The 18,182-nt window shown below is 38.1% G+C and overlaps 1 protein-coding gene across 28 annotated transcripts in view; it reads left to right on the plus strand.

Moving 5' to 3' along the window:
- The window catches only part of GULP1 (GULP PTB domain containing engulfment adaptor 1), a 167,916-nt gene that overhangs the window by 5,436 nt on the left and 144,298 nt on the right, over positions 1-18,182 (plus strand). For 6 of the 28 annotated variants that reach the window (XM_086898401.1, XM_086898391.1, XM_086898418.1 and 3 more), the window contains exon 1: positions 16,431-16,548. The exons of 5 other annotated variants lie outside the window; for them this stretch is intronic. The gene's annotated coding sequence lies outside the window, so the exon portion shown is untranslated. Of the gene's footprint in view, positions 1-16,430; positions 16,549-16,687; positions 17,027-17,590; positions 17,697-18,182 lie in introns of those variants that run through there. 17 more of the 28 variants (XM_086898395.1, XM_086898410.1, XM_086898396.1 and 14 more) reach the window with 11 other exon arrangements.

Genomic DNA, 18,182 nt, shown 5'->3' on the forward strand with positions numbered 1-18,182 from the left:
ACAAAGAGTTATCAAAAACAGGTGTGCTTTATTCATATCATATGTATGAATTTTTTTCAAGAAACAAAAGGAAAACTGATTATTTCTGTAAGAAAAAATCTGCATTAGGGAAGATATTTTTTTCTCTCGATCATTTGCTGTACTTTCTTTCCTTCCCCCAGTCCATTAGATTCTCCTGATCTGTGTGTTGCTTATGTGATATTTTGATTTACTCTGATTCCTTAAAAATCACAGGATTCTGTTAGAAGCACAACACAAAGGCAGTTTGACCAATGTTTCCCAGTTCTCTTAGTACTTTCCTCTCATCTCTTGATTGTCTTGATTTGGATTATTCCTGTCAAGAAAATAACCTGGAGAGCAGAGAAGAGTTTGGGATTGGTTTTTTGCAAGTTTAATAATAAGGCAATCATAAAAAATATTGGCATATTCCTAGATACTTCACGCAACTCATTTAAAGACCTAAAAATAATTACTCCCATCTCTGGTGTTTTTCATGTTATAAAGAACCAATTTCAGAAATCTGAGCAGGGCTCTTGCCCGTACCCAGAAAGAATTGTCTGTATTTAGTTTGGTTTTGCACTGAAGCAGAGCTATTCCATCTCTGCTCTCTTGTAACCTCTACTTTTTGAAGTCAAATTTAGCAAAATATGCCAAACAAAGTAGGGGGAAGAAATCAAACCACAATTTGATGTATCAGGGAATGCTATAGGGCATGAATATTTTCTCAGAACCTCTTTACAAAAATCAATAAATTGTGCTGCTTTTTTCAGCAAACTTCTTCAAAGAAGACATTTCTTGTTTGCTTTCTTTTCCTTTGCTGTTGGACATTTGCTTTCTTTTACTGGGTACAGAGATCTGAACAAGTCTAATACTTGTTTCAAAAGGGACAAGTCTACAATATTTGAGGGGAAAAATAATTTTACTGGCTCCAAATCTTGTTTATAACAACAGGATGCAATATTATAAGGAATAGTTCCAACCATGAATAACTAACATAATTTAGATTATTCCATGACAGTACAACATACATCAATTGATAAATTGTTTTAAAATGCATAGAATCAGTCCCTGTATTGAACTACCATATCCTTTTTTCTCCACATGTGGGCTGGCAGAAAAATTTTCTCCCCATTTAGGACTTAGTGATGTAGAAAAATCACATTAGCCAGACACCAGTTGCTTATTGCTGTATCATGCCTGATTGATGGAGGTTATTTTGCTATCATCAGATTAGAGATGTGGGGAGATAAATTAAAGAGGTAGGGGAACTCTCTTGTGGTGTCATGTGCCTAAAACTACTCCTAAGAGGATAATGAGGTTAATGCACAGCAAGGTACAACTGTAACTTAGCAATTACTTTAAAAATCCCTGTTACTTCTTTGCTGTGAATTTGTAATGGAAGCATTGTGCCAACTTTTAATTGATTAGCAGCTGGGAGATGGTACCTCCTTGAACAACCATGTCAATGTGTTTCATTTAATCAAGTGGTTATCCAGAGTAACTATGATCCTGCAGGCTTGAGGGAGATTGCCAGCACAAAAGAGAATCTGAACTTTGCCTGCTGAAGGTTCATCAAACAGCTCAGGGAAGGCTGTGAAGTATATCTGCAGGCAGGTTCACCGAGCACATAATCCAATTTCCTTATTTTCTACTTGCTTTGTACCACCCCATCATCCTGCTGAACTGCTGCTGGAGTTCATCTGAACCTCACTGTACTTGACTTTCTCTGAGGATTTCCTGTAGTGAAAGTGCTGTAACAACTGCCCCTAGCTTCAAAATATGCTACATGGGCTTGGAAAGGGTTCTGATAAGAGAGGACTCAGTATTTTAACTCCTGATAACATTTTCTGTGTACATTTGGGAAATGACTTGCAGTAGGACTTTGACTTTTTGGAGTTCATTTGGTTGACAGATGTTGATCTAAGAAATTATCAAAAATCGTCTGACTCTTTGGGCATCATCACATTAAGATTAATGTGGGACGTATTTTTCCATGGTAAAAGTAGTTTGTAATGCTGCACTTCTGAAAAATACTCCATCTTTTCACTGAATATTGGAATGTGCAAACTTTCCTTCTCATTCCCTATTTATTGACGTTTGAAAGCTGTACAAATGTGACTGGTGAATGTAATTTGAGCTGTAGGAAAGTAATCTATTTTAAGACTAGGACAATAGGAAGTGAATAATTCAAACAATGATATATTAAGGTATGTTTTGCAGCCAGTGCAACAATGATCTAAAATTAATGAACAAACTTTTTATTGCATGGAATTTGGGGAACATAGGAAGGCATCTAAGGAATTCCTACTAGTGAATACAGTTTGTGTGTAAAATCACAGCACACATCTCCCCTCAAGTTAAATGTGACTTTAATCAGTTTCACAGTGGCAGAAGTGTAATTCAAATTAGAGTTTATACACAGTGCAATTGGCTTGCAAGGAATATCCAGGCTGTTCTGCAATCATGTAATGAAAAGGGTCACAACCTCATCTGTGCTTTGGGCTTTTGATGTGTTTTAAGGCTTTTTGCACTCTGAGCTGATACAGTAGAATTTAGTATGAGTAAAGGCAATGATTTTCACCTGTTCCCAAGACAGAGAGACTTTTCTAGGGACATATTTTTCCCACGGACCAACCTTGAAGCACATTTTTGCCTGATTTGCATTTTGTAGCATAATTTATCTGCTTTAATAGTCAAGCCACTCAAATACAACCATGTGAAGGGAAAAGTGTGGTTTAAGGAACCTTTAATAATAAAATATCACAAAATGATCAACTGTGTTGTAGAAATACTGATGAGATTTTTTATTTTCACAAAAAAATTGTTTACTATGTAATAGGTGAATCTCTCTGTAAACAGTCTAGAGTGTTTACTTGAGATTATATTTAGTCCTAAATGTTTTTTAAATAGTGTTGTTTATATTCTTTACCTTTCTCAGGACTGGAGAGCAGGGATCTTGTGTTTTCAGTCTGCAGACACATCTAGAATGAGGAATGAAGTCCAATCAGTATCTTAAAAATATTAATTTTAGTATTCAGTGCTGCTGCCAACAAAATTAAGGGCCAAAGTTCTTATGCATTAACCTAATCTCACAGTATTTGAACTGGGTATAATTTATGTATTTTTTTTTAATGCTGCTTTCTTGATGGTTTTTTAAGTGCCAAAAAACCCTTTTTTCCATTAGCATATATTGATCACTAGATCTTATAAAGAAGTAAAATTCATCATATTATTCCACTGATATACCTGTTTTTTTATATTATTTGAAATGTCACTGGACTCTTTTAGCTGCAAAATTAAATGAAATGCAAAAAAGCTTTTTGCAGTTTTCCCATGGACAATCCCACACATGTTCAGAGAGAATTGCCAGATGTTTTTAGCTTGCCCTTATCTAATCTGTAGTGCTTTCAATACATACAACTGAAGATCCAAAGAACTTTACTCCTCAGTGTGCTCACATTTTATTTTCTTAATTATTTTTTTCCTTTCCAGTTTGTTCTGCTGCCCCACTATTGGACATTGCTCTGAATGACAGTCTCATTATTTAAAATTTGTTACATAACACAAAATCAAACTTAGAGCTGGGTGAAAATACACATCCAGGAGTACACTTTGTCCTAGTCCATAACAAATTCCTAATATAACGTGATAGAATAATATTAGTCAATTTACTGCAACCTGTACTCTTAAATCAGATTTGGTCTGAAAGGTCAGCTTTCTACAGCACTAAACTCTCCCAGCTCTTAGAGGTAATTAGTATTACACAGCAAGTTTAATTAAAAACCTAATGCAACTGAGCCAATCAACTTCCAATCACATCAAATTATTTTAATTATATGAAACCTGAGTTTTTATTTCTTCTACGAAGTGTCTCTTACTCCCTTTCCTCTGCTTTTGTATGTGTTAAGAATTAAAGAAGGGGAAAATAATGCCTTCTTGCCATTGGAAGTTTTTCCTGATCAGGAATATCCTTGCATAGATGATAACACATTGCTAGGTCTGATGATTTAATGCAAGCAAAGATATAAAGGGAAAAATAAAACAGTGGTAATTTGATTTCATAAAATAATTTAGAGATATCTATCTTATTTTCTGTTCTAAATGTACACCTTAAAATTTGGGGATGAAATAGATATTTTTTTCAGGCTCCTGTTTCTAACACAAATCTGAGATTTTGGGGCATTTTTTAGTATAATGCTCCTACTTTTGTTCTCATCATGTCCTTTCAATAGAGCTGACTGAAAGATTGGCTTTGTTTGATAGAACAAGGTAGTTTGGAAAGATCTTTGTAAAGATATCCACCCATGGGTATCCATACAAGCTACTTATTTCCTTCTAGATATTTTTATTAATGTTTCCTAACCAAGGACATCAAAGTAATTGTAACTTAAACTGCTGACTTGCAACTGTGGTCTTTTTTTAGTCTGGAATTTTTCCTTTCCTAAAACAAAAATATTTTTGCAGTAAAGTAAATCTCCTCTTTCTGAAAACAGCTGTTTAAACTTGTGATTCTGGACACTTTGTGTCTGTTTTGCTATACTTCAGTTAAATATGAAAAGATTTCTTTGGAAATGAATACACGGATTTAAGCAGTATTTTTGACTGCTGTTGATGTTACTTTGTTCAAACTTGAAACTTTAAAGCTCCTCTGTTTCTCATGTTCCGTTTTTCCCCTGTTATTTTTTTTATAATGTTTTTTTCTCTTTGCCACATTAGAAAAATAAATAGACAACAGAACCTCTGTGTTCTTCTACTCAAATGCTGAACACAGTCTTTATGCATTGCAAGTAGGACATGAAATCCAGCTGGTGTTGATTTCAAAAAGGAGACACTCATCAACCATCCTCTTTAATAAAATGGCACAAGAACCCTCCCAGTCGTATTGACACAGAAGATGTCCCCAAAACAATAAAACTGCAATAAGATGGCAAAAATAGCTGTGCCTTTATGAATGTACATTTTAAATGCATAATCTTTGAACAATTGCATCTTCTTTGGCATTGTGTGGTGTAGCAAGATCCATAATGTCCAAGAGACAGATGCAGTGATATGTGAGAGTTCCTAAATTCAAGTTCACAGACACTGCTATGATTTTTTATTTTTGTTATGAAAATCACACTAACCTACAATATTTCTTCTCTTGCTCTCCTTTATTATATTTTTAGGTAGTGATTTCAAAAAGTCATACTATGTAATGTATGAGAAACAAGAATGGGAAGCAATGATGAAATTGAAGGGTAAATGTTAAGTGGTCTTCACTACCCAGTTCCAGAAGTTGCCTTAGGACAGTGTTGGGTATGGCATAAAAGGCAAGACTAGTACATGGAAAATAGTGAATGTAGACTGATACTGGTACCCTCATCTCAAATACACCACCCTTTTCAATGAGATGGATTAAAATTGTCAGGGAGGGGAACATCAACTTATTTTGCTGCTGATGTTGAGATCTTTCCTCTAGTGATCTCTGATAGCAATCAATGTATAAACCATAGGTAAAGTGTGTCCTTGTAAATCCAATCTGTTTTGTCTCTTCTCTTTGGGTCATCTGTTACTTCTGTTCTCATTGTTTCCTCTTCTTTTCCTAACTCTTTTTTCAGAATCCCCTCTACTCTATATTTTTATATACATACTTTCCTAAAATTCCTTTCTCTACACCCTAAGCTTGTGGATATGTGTGTTTTCTAGACTCCATTTATTGCTGGCAGTGTTATTTCAGTCTTTTGCTGTCAGCTGTGCAAGAGGCTTCCTTTACCCGAGTTGCTGCCATATGGCACAACCAGATTTCAGACTGCAAGAGCACAACCAGACATGGCAACAAGTAGCTAAAAGAAAAGGATATTTCTGCTCCAATTTCAGCAAGAGCAAGGATTTTGATTTTTGTTGCTGTTTTGCTTATTGCTTCCTCAGTTCTTGATGTATTTTTGCAGTTTCAGTTTGAGTCTAAAAATCCCAAATACCTACATGAGTTAACCCTTGGATTAATCTGTCTGGTTAACTGACTAGTTAACTCTTGCTGTACTTCTGCAGAACTGAAAAGTTATATACAAAAAATGTTATTAATCCCTATCTTAATTTGCATTCAATATGAGAAAGAGATTTACTATTAAAGTCCAAAAATTTTCCTTGGAATTTTATCTCTTTGGAGATGCTGAATCATTCTTTTGAAGTAAATGTATGCTTGCTAGATTTCAAAGAAGATAATAAAGAATGTTAAAATTTGCGTTAAAAATATAATTTATATGCTATGAATTCTCTAAAATAAGTATGACTGACTGTGGGTGTATATTGAGAAACAGTATTTCTAAGGAGAAAAGATCTAATTAAATCCTCCAAAATGTCACATTAATGATTAGAAAAGATCTTTGTTTGAAAAGAACAAAGGCAGAAAGTGGTAGAAAGTGAGATGTTTGTAGCTGAATTTATGGTTTTAAACCTAAAAATAATAACTTAAACCCTTGTCCCCCTCATTTGAATGGATAACTTCCATCCTTGACTTTGTAGCTAATACCAAGAAATTTGTTCATTTGCATTTCATATAGAGAAGCCAACCCTGCATTCCTTAGGCATCTGTTTAAACAAAGGGTGATATCAGATCAAGGGCAAAGCTAAAACTGGAGTAATTTGCTTTACATGGAAGAGGTAAATAAATATTCCACTGTACAGTGTGATTGCAACATATGACTTCTGTCAACCTACAGCTGATTTAAACAGCTCCTGAAATCTTAATCTCCTTCCTCTCTCCTAGTTTGCTCTCTCTAGTTGTCCTAATCAGTCATTTTTAAGACCCTGCTCTCAAATAGGTAAGTTGAAAAAGAAAAAATGAGCCCTCATACTACTAAGGTACTCCTTTTAATGTACAAAATGTGTATCTAAACTTGTTAAGAGGCCACACAAATAGCTCAGCAGAAGAAAAGGTGAGAAAGCAAGTTTTTAAGGGTGAATAACTATAAAACACATTTTGCAATCAGGAATTATCCTAGGAATTGAATAGTTTTCTTCGATCCTCTGTGCATATCTTAAATTTCAGCCAAGCAGCTTTTAATGGGGGAGTTTTTCTGGTTTTTGTTTCCTTTCAGTTCTCACATTAATACCGAGGAAATGTATCCATGTTGAATGTGTTTCAGTATTATTTACAATAACTAATCCCAAGCATGCAATACTTCCAGCTAATGGGCAATATAGATTAAAGGCAGATGTTTGCTGAAACCATGCATTTGGCATTCATCTCATAGCAATATTTAATCTGTGCTGTATGTTTACTACTTGGTCCGTTGGTTGCCAAGTGGTTGCAGCTCTTTTCTGTTGTAGTTTAAATTTTAAAAGAGGCCTCCATCTTGGAACTGCAGAATCATAAAATATCCTGGCTTGGAACAGACCCACAAGGATCACCAAAATCCAGCTTCTCTCCCTGTATAGGATGCTTCAATAATCCCACCATTTACCGGAGAGCATTGCCCAAAAGTTTCTGGAACTCTGTCAAGTGAGGGGCTGTGACCACTTCCCTGGGAAACCTGTCCAGTGCCCAATCACTGTCTCAGGGAAGAGCCTTTCACTAATATTCAGTCTAAAACTCCCTCAGAATCTTGTGCCCTTCAGACAGAAAGAAAAGCAAAACTGTTCGGTGTTTCATGCTTTCAGCAGAGAACACAAGGAGGTCTGATATCCAGAGGTAGAAACTCAGCAGGAATTTGGACACCTGTAAAATTGCATGAGTGAGCCGGCAAATTTAACTTCAGAACCAGCTGAGCTCTTCTTATTGGCACTTTAATGATGTTGAGCAAGTGTTAGGCTTCTCCAGCAAACAGAGAAGCAGGTGAACAATCAACAATTGGTCTGATTACTAATTGTCATCTGACCACACATGAGATGCTCGGGTGCTGTGATCTCCTCTCAGAGCTCAGATCTAGTCAGTGTTAGATGCTGAGAAGTTGCATTAGGTTGTGCAAACACAAGACAGAGGGGATCCCGAAGCAAACAAGGTACCGGAAAGCACTAATGAAAGGTCAATATTTAATGATTTCTAATAGAACAATAAAAGAAAAATAAGTAAGAAAAAATTTATGCCAGGAAAAAAACTGAAGTGGAAATAACCAGCACTGGTTTCAGCTGAACAATAAGCAAAACTAGGATATGAAAAGGAAAAAAAAAAACAAAAAAGGAAAAAAAAAACGTAGAAGCATTGATATAACAGGAATTATTTGGAATAAGTTAGAGGCAGAAGCAGAGAGATCAATGATTAGAGGAAGCCAGGAGAAAATACACTTTCAGGGAAGTTTTTGTCTGATGACATTGGTGAGCAGGATTGTATTGTCCTAAAAGACATCCTTTGGCTTTGTTAAGGTAGAGAAGAGATTGTAGTGGGATGGTAGGAGGTTTTTCAGGGGCATTGCTGCTTTGTGTTGCTAATATTGGCTGAATCCTAACCTAAAATTACTTGCCATATGGGTACATTAGTTTTTCTTGAATATCAAGAGCTGAAAGATTCTGAAAAGACAGCCAAGTAAGATAAAATATGCTGAATTGTCTGCTTTGTTTCTACAGCAAAGACATTCTTTAGAAAAGAATGAGTGAAAGATAGGAAAGGAGGTTGATGGACGTTTTGCTGTTCTCTTTATGAACTTTATTCCTAGTTTTGTTACTGAGTCTATCTTTTGTTTGGTGGAACAAATATGTTGTTTACTTGCTTATTGACATGGGTGGGATTGGCTACCCAGAGGCAGGTATTGAAATGAGCAGTGAAGAGTAGAGAGCCGCTCTACCCACCTGTGTGGGAGTGTGAAAGCATGTTTGTTACCCAGCTCTAAGGATCAATTGCTGAGCTGATAGTGGAAACCATTAGAGTGCAAAAATTAATTTATTCCCTGTGCTTTACCTAGCAAGAAGTGGGTGGTTGGAAAAATAACTTATCATTGCAGAAGCCTAATGACTGATTACTAATGTCATTATAAAATCAAAGACAGGTTTTTTTTTTCCCTTCATTTCCTTAGGTGAAGGGTAGCTACAAGGTGGAGCACCAAGAACAGTACATCCCTGCTGGTTTTTGGATAGTTATAATAGACAGCTCTTTTTTTGCCCAGCCACATGTTGCACTTCTGTAGCTCTGTGAACTGTCTGCTCTTTATTCAACAGATAAGCACCCATGACTTTTTTGAAAGTAACACAATAATAACATAAACCTTTACAAATTAGGACAGTTACTGCTTTCAAAGGGATGCTTAGACTCCACTCTGAGGTGTGCTGAATGTTAAATAGTCACTAGGGGGATATAGGAATTCTGGATGGAGTTTGGGTTCATCTTGAACAAGTTTTTATCACAGCATTAAAATGCTCCTTCATCAACAGCAATTTTTGAACTTTACCTAAAAATATTGCACTCAGTGTAATATAAACTTAAATATACTCTCCTTGGCATTTCTTTTGAAAGCTCAGCTGGCCTTTTTGCCTGAACAATTTCAGATTAGTTTTAAGTAATAGATCTTTCAGATATAGTCTCACATATGGCCCAGTTCTGGGAAATGTTTACTCCTTTAAATTATCATTCTTTGTTTTAATTGAAAGCATCTGAAGATCATTGTCATCAGCAGACCTCGAATTAAATGCTAACTGCATCTGGTAAAGGGAAGGCATTTTTTAACCTCCACTTGTGGCACATGGATGGTACTGACCAAGGGATTGCCTCATCCATTACTGAAGGCAGGGGCAAGAAATACCACAGTGTAGTTCTGCAAGAATAAGAATTCCAAGACAAACAATACAGAGAGAGTTGAGCTTAGTACCAGTCAGAGATGGATTTGCAAGTATGTTTTAGTGTTTTCTGGATCGCACAAGTTCTTCACACCCGTTACTCTGTTTTATAGAATGCGCTATTACCTTTTAGACAAGAGCTGAATTTTGCTTGCAATATTCAAGTCCATTTACAAGCTGTCTAGAGGCTCAGATGCTTTTTATTTAAAGCATAAAAAAGAAGGATTACTATTAAAGGACAAACACAGGAAAAATTATGTGAGATACCTACCAAGAAAATTGAAAGAAAGTATGGGTTTGAAATGTTTAGCAGCAAATAGCGCAAAGCTTTCATGGTCTGATAGCTATGGAAACATGTGAATTTATGTCTGGTGAAAGCAAAGAAGGCTTATGAATGTGTTCATAAATCACATGTATCAGTTTCAAACTAAGGAATGGTTCTGTTGTTCATTGCTCGCTCCTGTAATTCAGGAAGAGTACCTAAACAGCCTAGAGGAGAACATGAAGTTGATGCAAATATCTGAGCAAGCCTGCTCCAAGTCTCTATTTGCAGATGCTAGCTCAGAGGGGTTACTTTCCACTAAAAGGTTTGATGTTCTGTTCTCCTCGCTTGAAGGTACCTGTTTATGCTGGGAAGTCTATACCAGAATCTGGCAGTTAGCAATCCCAAACTCCAAAGTGATGCTTTCTCATGTTGTTTTACCTAAAAAGACAAATTCATTGTCTCATATTTACTGAGGATTCTTAGATGATACTCACTGGAAGAGACTAAACGCAGTCTCTCTTTCTAGACAGATATATTCCAGAACAGAGAGCATACATAAAAATATTTACAGTGCTAAACTTTTGTCACTAATGTGTTTTCTGTGAAAAATAAGCAACATCATGATTTTGGCTAGTACTTATGACCAATGATGAGAGCAGTGGGCTTAAAAATGATGGTACAGCTGACTACAAAGGAAACAGGTTCATTTCTGCAGCACATAAATAATGCTGATAATTCATTACACTCCAAACTGTCAGCTACAAGGTAGCTCTAATTGGATGTTTATTCTTTCTCCTACAAACCACAAAAACATGGTATATATCAGGGCTTTATTTCTTTTTGCAGTGTTAGCTTCTTTGCTGTAGTATTAATCCCATGCTGCCTTCAGCTTTCATATACTTCCCCCAGCCTTTTAAAAGTATTACCTAATTTTGTTTCTTCTAACTTTTCAGGTCTACATGAAAAATAATCCAAAGGTTTTTAATGTGCATATTAAATGCATGCAGCCCTTCTATTGTCTATCACCAAGGCTGTGATTTGTATCTAATGTGAATAAATAAACTCAGCCTTAACTTCATATGCCTCTACATCCAGTCTTCAGTAAAGTAGAATGAAGCATTACATAAGGAAAAGAAAGGGATTTTGGATTATGACATACATATATAAAATATTGATTTGGTCTTGATTAAAAACCTCAAATAATCTTTGTGTTTTGTAAGGCCTGGCCTAGGCTATTTTACTAAACTTTGAAGATTTCCTTTCCCAATTTACCTGTTGGTAGATGCTGTAGTGTTTATGTCAGGGGCTTAGAGAGTCTTCCAGATCTTCTTCCAACATTCTGCCAATTAGAAGGCCTGAAAGCAAAAGCATTCTATTTTGAGGTTTTACTCTTGTATGGATATTTTATTAACATATTACTCTAAGTCCACAGGAAAAAATCCTTGTGAGTTCTGTGGGAAGAAACCTGAATTTTTTCTTTGTTTTGCACACCATTGAGTAAATTTTTGTTGCAATTTTTTTTCAAATACTATAAATATTTTTAAAAAACTTAGGTACATGTGCAAATGGTTTCTTTGATTCTTTCTGTCATAAGCTAGTGGCAAGGTTAGTTTCTTAGGCCTTCTTAGTGTTCTAGGCTTTTGTCATAGGCTAAGTAACTTAGACCACTCAGATATTTTCAGAAGCAGATGTTCTACCACACTTCAGAAGATGACTGGCTCAGGAAAAAACCCAAACAAAATAAGCATTTCCTACTCTTGCTCTCTGCAAGGAATACTATATGTTAGCCTTTAGTTTCTAATGAAAATTCTCAATTGCTTCTTTCTTTTCAAAACTTTAGAATGAAGTGCCCAATGTCTCTTTGCTTCTCTCGGCTTTTTGATGGGAGGTTTATAAGAAGCATTAGTCTGCAAGAAGTTCTACACAGAATATTGCTTTTCTATTTTGGGAATATTTTTTAGGGGTGACTACAATAGTTTTAATGTCACATACTCCCGGAAAAAGCTTCAGGGATAGTCTGACAGCCTTTGGGATGAAAACTCTGGCAGCTATGACATAAAGGACCTTTTTTATATATCTTGTTATTACACAGTGATAACCCGCTCAGGTTTGCAATGAGCAACAGTAAATCAGTCACCACCACCCACACTAGAGCATTGTCAGTAGCTTGTTTTTCTCATCCATTTAGTACTGGTTTCCTCAGGCCCTGAATGGACTCTAACAACTCAATGGTTGAGACATCTAGTTAAAATTGTGTAGCCTATGGCACCTACCAAATCAAAGTAATGTAATAGATCTTTCTGCTCTTGAAGCTTTACAAATATAGGAAAAAAGAGTAACAGCAAAACAAGCAGAAAAAACTATCAAATATCTGGCAAGAATCTTTTAATAAATGGGAACATAAGAGAAACAAAAGAAATATTGTGTTTTTTGAGTGAATAACTCATCACATCTTTGAAACATGATTACATTCCCAGTTATAAAGCTAGAATAGACATCTACTCATGTTTTTTCCTCTTTCCTGTCTCTATGTCATACCTTCTAATGTATATAAACCTCTGTCATAAAACCTCTCCCAAAAGTGGTTTTATTTTTTCAAATCAAAGTGAAGATTCAGGTAATATGATGCTGTACAGATGCCTTAAAGAGACTAGCATCTGCTCTGATGATCTGACCAAGAGTAGCCTTGTTATGTGCTTGGTTAAGTCTATAGATAAGGCAAATAATTGGCAGGCTACTCAGGTCCTTCTGGCCTTTGCCATCTGTGATGCCCATAATGATCACAGTGCTAATGATGCCTTTCCCCTTGCTGAAATACAGAAGCTTGTTGTTGTTATAGTCTAAGATCATTAAGATCAGTTTTGGTTTGTGATATCTGTTTACAATATGGCAATTTACAGTTATTTTGGCAAGGTGAGGAAAATTTTAAATGGGGATGTACATTGTACTACCATAACAACATTAAAGGAGCTACACATTAAATAGAAAATGGGGAATAATTTCTGTGGCATTGTTCCTTCATAAGAAGGATGGAACAAGGCTTGTTTTGGTTTCTTGTTTCATGTCCTTGCAGAGTAATGTTATGTAGCTGTTGGTCTGTGAGAGGTGAAACAGTACTCAGACGGGTGGGAAACTTCTCAGGTTTTGTAATTGGTGCAATTCTTTAATCTCTGTTTTCTCTAGTAACTATTTTCTGGCAAATCAGACTAAGTGACTGGTATTTACTCTTTGATATCAGTATAGCTACAGGTCTAAAAGATTGTGATTCTATTGTTTTTGCTTGTTCTCTATGATCTCCACCCAGCCATCACTGTCTGCTTACATGACTGACATTTACAGCCTCAGGAGAACAACAAGCCCAGACCATTCCTGTAGGAGCCAGGGTGCAAGCCTGAAAGTGGAGAGGGACATTTCATAAGTGCATGTAGTGACAGGACAAAGGAGTATGGCTCCCAGCTGAAAGGGGCAGGGGTTGACAAGATACTGGGAGGAAATTCTGAGGTTTGTGAGGAACTGGAATAGATTGCCCAGAGAAACAGTGTGTGCTGCAGCCGTGAAAGTGTCCAAGGCTGGTCTGGATGGGGCTTTGAGCACACTGGCCTAGTGTAAGGTCTCTGCTCATGGCAGGGGATTGGAACTGGATGATCTTTAGAGTCCTTTCCAACCCAGACTGTTCTGTGTGTTTCTGTAAGACATTTTTTCTCCCTGAGTATCCTATTTTCATTTCTTGTGTGCCCAGTTCTTTTCTCAACTTCTCTGCAACATGTGATAGTCTTGGTAATGATCTGAATTTGTCTGCTTGGATTGTGGGGGATCTACTGACCAAGGCAGGATTTGGTTCTTTCTGCTCTCAGACCTTTGCTTGATGGACCACACAAATTAAAAATTAAGAGCAATAGGTATTGATGAGAGAGTTCAAATATTTTTTGCTCTACTTTTTCTCTCAAATAATGTCCTCATTCCACCCTGAGGCTACCACTGTTGATGGGGAAAAAAACTGACCATAGAAGAAAGATGTCACATTTTCTTCTCTTCCCTTCAAATACTATGCAGCAAATTTAAGTTGAAAATAGGCTTGCTCTACATTGCTTTTATTTAAGCATTTCAGTACAGATTATGTCAAAAATATATCACAGAAGAACTAGAAAGCTTCCTATGTACTGAGTATTTTTCTCTTGTGTTATAAAATGTCTCACTTTCTTTAAAAAAAAATCATGCAGAAGGGATTTTGAAAAATGTCCTTTCCTGACTAATGTATTCTATACATGTAATTTTATTGCATTTAAAATGGTATAACTTGATTTTAGAAAAAATTTACCCTGACTTCATCAAACATACTTTACTTTGGAATACTCAGTAAGTAAAAAAAAAAAAAACCATTCCTGCATAAGAATTTATTTTTAGCTTCCTCCAGTGTAGAATCTGCTATGGTAGCAGAAAAAAGTCTTGAAGTTCCCTTAATTTTACTTGCTTTCTGCATCACCTTTGAAAAACTAATAGCATGTATTTCAATAGGTAAAATGTTTTCTCTCTGTCTAGAGTGTGCTCTGCTTTGCAGATGACAGCTGAGCTTATCTAATCAAACTAAAATTGGTACACTTACTGAACAAGGCTGAGCACTTGTTTATGATCTGAACCAAAGACCAACTTGGGAAGTATGTTATGGAATGCCAAATAGATAAAGATGCTTCCTGACACTGAAATGAGCTGCAGTTTTGCTTAAGGAAGCACTACATGAAGGACCTTGATGCTTTGAAAAACAGCCACACAAACATGAAAAACAAGCAATTGAAGCCTAAATGTTTCATCACAATTTTAAGCTCGAAACTTGTGCTAGATGAGTTAGCGTCTGTACCTTTGAGAAACTAAAAAACACATAAGGTTCTGGATAGTGGTTTACTTCTGCTTTTCTTCAATGATTTCATACAATTCCTAGATTATCTCTCTTCCCATCCTCCCTGTCACTGTTTTTGACAGGAACAAATGGCTGAGGAGATGCATTCAATGCAGCTGTCAGCTCCAACAAGATGCTGCGGAAAGGTGTGTGGGAATAGCTGTCAGTAACAACAACAGTCAAAAAAAAGTTTCTTTCTGTTGGCCACTCATGTGTCATCTGTGAATGAAATGTGTTTTGCTGAGATTCCTCAGATTTTCCTTCAACTGTCTTAATGTTGCAGTAGACAGGTTTAGTAGGGCTATCTTTTTCTTGTTTGTTTTTTTTCCCCCTCCACCTAATGTATTTAAGATTTATTAGATGAAAACAGTAGCTGAAAACAATTCCTGGATTTGATGTTATTTAGAATACGAAGTTCATTACATTTCCCCAAGTGTTTTCCATTTTCCTTCTTTCTCAAAATTCATTTTCTATTTATATTTTGGAATTTAGCTTGTTAGTTTCAAAGTAAAGTTTACAAGCAACTCTGAAACCATGTGAAAAGTTAGCATTTGTTTCCTTTACTTGAGAGACTAAACTGATAGAAAGTTTCAGTAGTTATTTGATGTCTAGAGCAGACAAACTACTAATTTACTTGGGTTTTGGGTACCTGTTTTGGAGTTTGATTTGTTTCGGTTTTTATTTTAGTCATGAATGGAAAAGGCAGCCATATTTATTAAATTTTTACATATTTCATATTTATGCAATTATCTAGAGCTTACGGATTTAAAAAACTGCCTGCTCCTGTCTTCTACCCTTCACGGATTTTTTCTGTCATGGTTTTTCCACTCTGGACCATCAATTGCCACCGTGAAACGTTTTCCATCTTGTCTTTAAAACAAGAATACACCTGCTGCAGACAAAGCACCTTTGCTTTGACTTCAGTGACATGTTTTATTCTGCTCTCTAAATGGCCATTCTCGAGGTTTGCCTACTGATTAACACAAAATACACCTTTCATGTGCTGTTAAGAAAAAATAACGAGGGAGGAGTAATAGATGAGTTTCCTGCCTTTCCACAGACACTACATGCCCTGTTATTGGCACTATCGTGGCAGAAGCCCACCAGGAATAAAAGAAATATGGCAGACACGAATTCCTTGCCTTTCAACGGGAAATGCTTTGTCCGTAATTTGCACGTACCACGACTGTCATGTATTGGATTGTTTCTAAAGCACATTTTAATGGGGAGCGCATGGCACGGACATTCTCCGAAGTCAGCGTGATGTTGCACCCTACAAAATTAATCGCAGCTTTAACCAAGACCAACGCATGTGCGTCTACTATCTTTTCTTTGGCAGACGCTTCCTTGAGGAACGTAGAGTGACTGAATTTCGTTCCTCACTTTCTCGACTGCTGCCTACTCTTCACGCCTTCTCTCCCCGCTGGCTGTTGCGTCTCGCAGCCCTGGCTGTGCCGGCGGGAGGCAGGGGGAGCCCGGGAGCAGCGGCGGCGGCCCGGCCCGGCGGCGGCGAGCCCGGCAGCAGGCGGGGTCCGCGCCCGCCCGCCCGCGCTGACGTCAGGAAACTTTCGGGGCGGCCGTGGCCGGAGCGGGCGCCGGGAGCGGCGCGGAGAGGCGGCGGGACGGGCTGCTCCATCCCCGGCAGGTACGCGGCGCTCCGCGCCCGGCGGCACCGCGGGGCCCCGCGCCGGGACAGCCCCCGTCCCGCCGCAGCGCCTGCCCCGCGGCGCCGAGGGGCGGCCGAGGCGCGGAGGGAGGGAGGGACGGGGGTCTGAGCGCCTGTTGATCGCCGCGGCGGCAGCGCTGCCCCGGGCTCCGCCGCCCCGCTCTGCCGTCGGCGGGCAACTTGGCCGGGGCGGGCGGAGCTCGGCGCGGGGAGCGCGGTTCTTCGGCGGGGCGAGCGGAGCGGGGCTGGCGCCGGGGCAGCTCCTCGCTGCCGCGGGTCCCGCCTCACCTGCGCGGCCGTGCCGCTCCCGGGGGATCCGCGCTCCCCGCACGGGGGACAGCGGCTGCTCAGGCACCCGCACGGACCCCGTCTCGGACACCCGGGCAGGGCTTTTTCAGTTTCAAACAGCTGCGAATAATGAGATGCCTTTCATTCGGGGTTGGGTTCTTTGCCCGTTGTAAGTACAGTAAAGCCTTTATCCGAGACCAGGTTTTGTTTTCCTCGTGAGGCTCCGCCGTGGCAGCCCGGCGGTGCTGGGCGGCAGCCGAGCTCGCCGCTGGGGCTGCTGAGCGCTCAGTTGTACAAGGGAGGATCTTCGGCTCGTAACCAAACCCAAACCACCAAGTTAATTTTAACTCCGCGTGTGTCGGGAGGGTGGAGTGCTGGAGAAGTTTGCTGGATCATCATGCGAATAGAGAGAAATCTGTGCAAGAACTGCAGGTTCTTGGAGTCAGGGAAGGAGATTGAGGGAGAAATTCTCAGTTGAAGAGGGTCTAAAAGTTGTATGACAGTTGGAGGAACGGGCAAAAGTATGTTGTTTATTTAATTTTGCTGTCCTTCTCATTTATTAGGGGCACCTAGAGTCAATCTAAGGCCCGTAAAAATTAATTGTATTCTTCATACAAAGGAATTGACACCCTGCCGAAGAAATGGATTTCTGGTCTCTTTTTTTGAATTTAAGGCACTTATTAGATTTCTAATTTAAATAGAATGTAACTTTTAAACTTTTCCGTTCCTGCAGTTCCATTGCAGTTGCAAGTTCTTAAAAAGTCATCTTTATGGAAAGAAAAAGTTATCGTAGATAAGAAGATCCCCCTAATGATCTGGAAAGCAAGGCATAAATGAAGGTGATTATGAAGGTGCTTTGAATGTGCAGAGATTCACATAAAATATTATAGCAATGTATTTGGTTTATTCAGTGTAAATATAAATAAGCATCTTTGTTTGTGTGTTATAAAAATACCTCTCCTTTTAGAAATTATTTTCTGTGATTTTCTTCCCCTTTATGTCAGATGAACACGTAACATGAGTGGTACCTTTCAGCTGTTGTAGGATAAGCAGTACTTCAGAGCTACTTAGGATGTCAGTCAAGATAAGACAAATCATCAGAAAGGAAAACAAGACATATTTTTGAAGGTCAAGTTTCTATTTTTATGGTCATTTCATAATGAACAGTAAATTTTGCCTCATAGTTATAGGTTTACTTGGGTGATTTGTCATACTTGGCAGTAGTATGTCAGGTACAACTTAAAGTATTTGGAGATTATCCACATGAACTTAGAGAAAGAAATGACAAAACAGGAGGGAAATAATTTCACGATTATTAGCCATAC

The sequence above is a fragment of the Cyanistes caeruleus genome, chromosome 7, assembly GCF_971803275.1.
Source record: "Cyanistes caeruleus chromosome 7, bCyaCae1.hap1.1, whole genome shotgun sequence".
In the NCBI taxonomy this organism is placed as follows: domain Eukaryota; kingdom Metazoa; phylum Chordata; class Aves; order Passeriformes; family Paridae; genus Cyanistes; species Cyanistes caeruleus.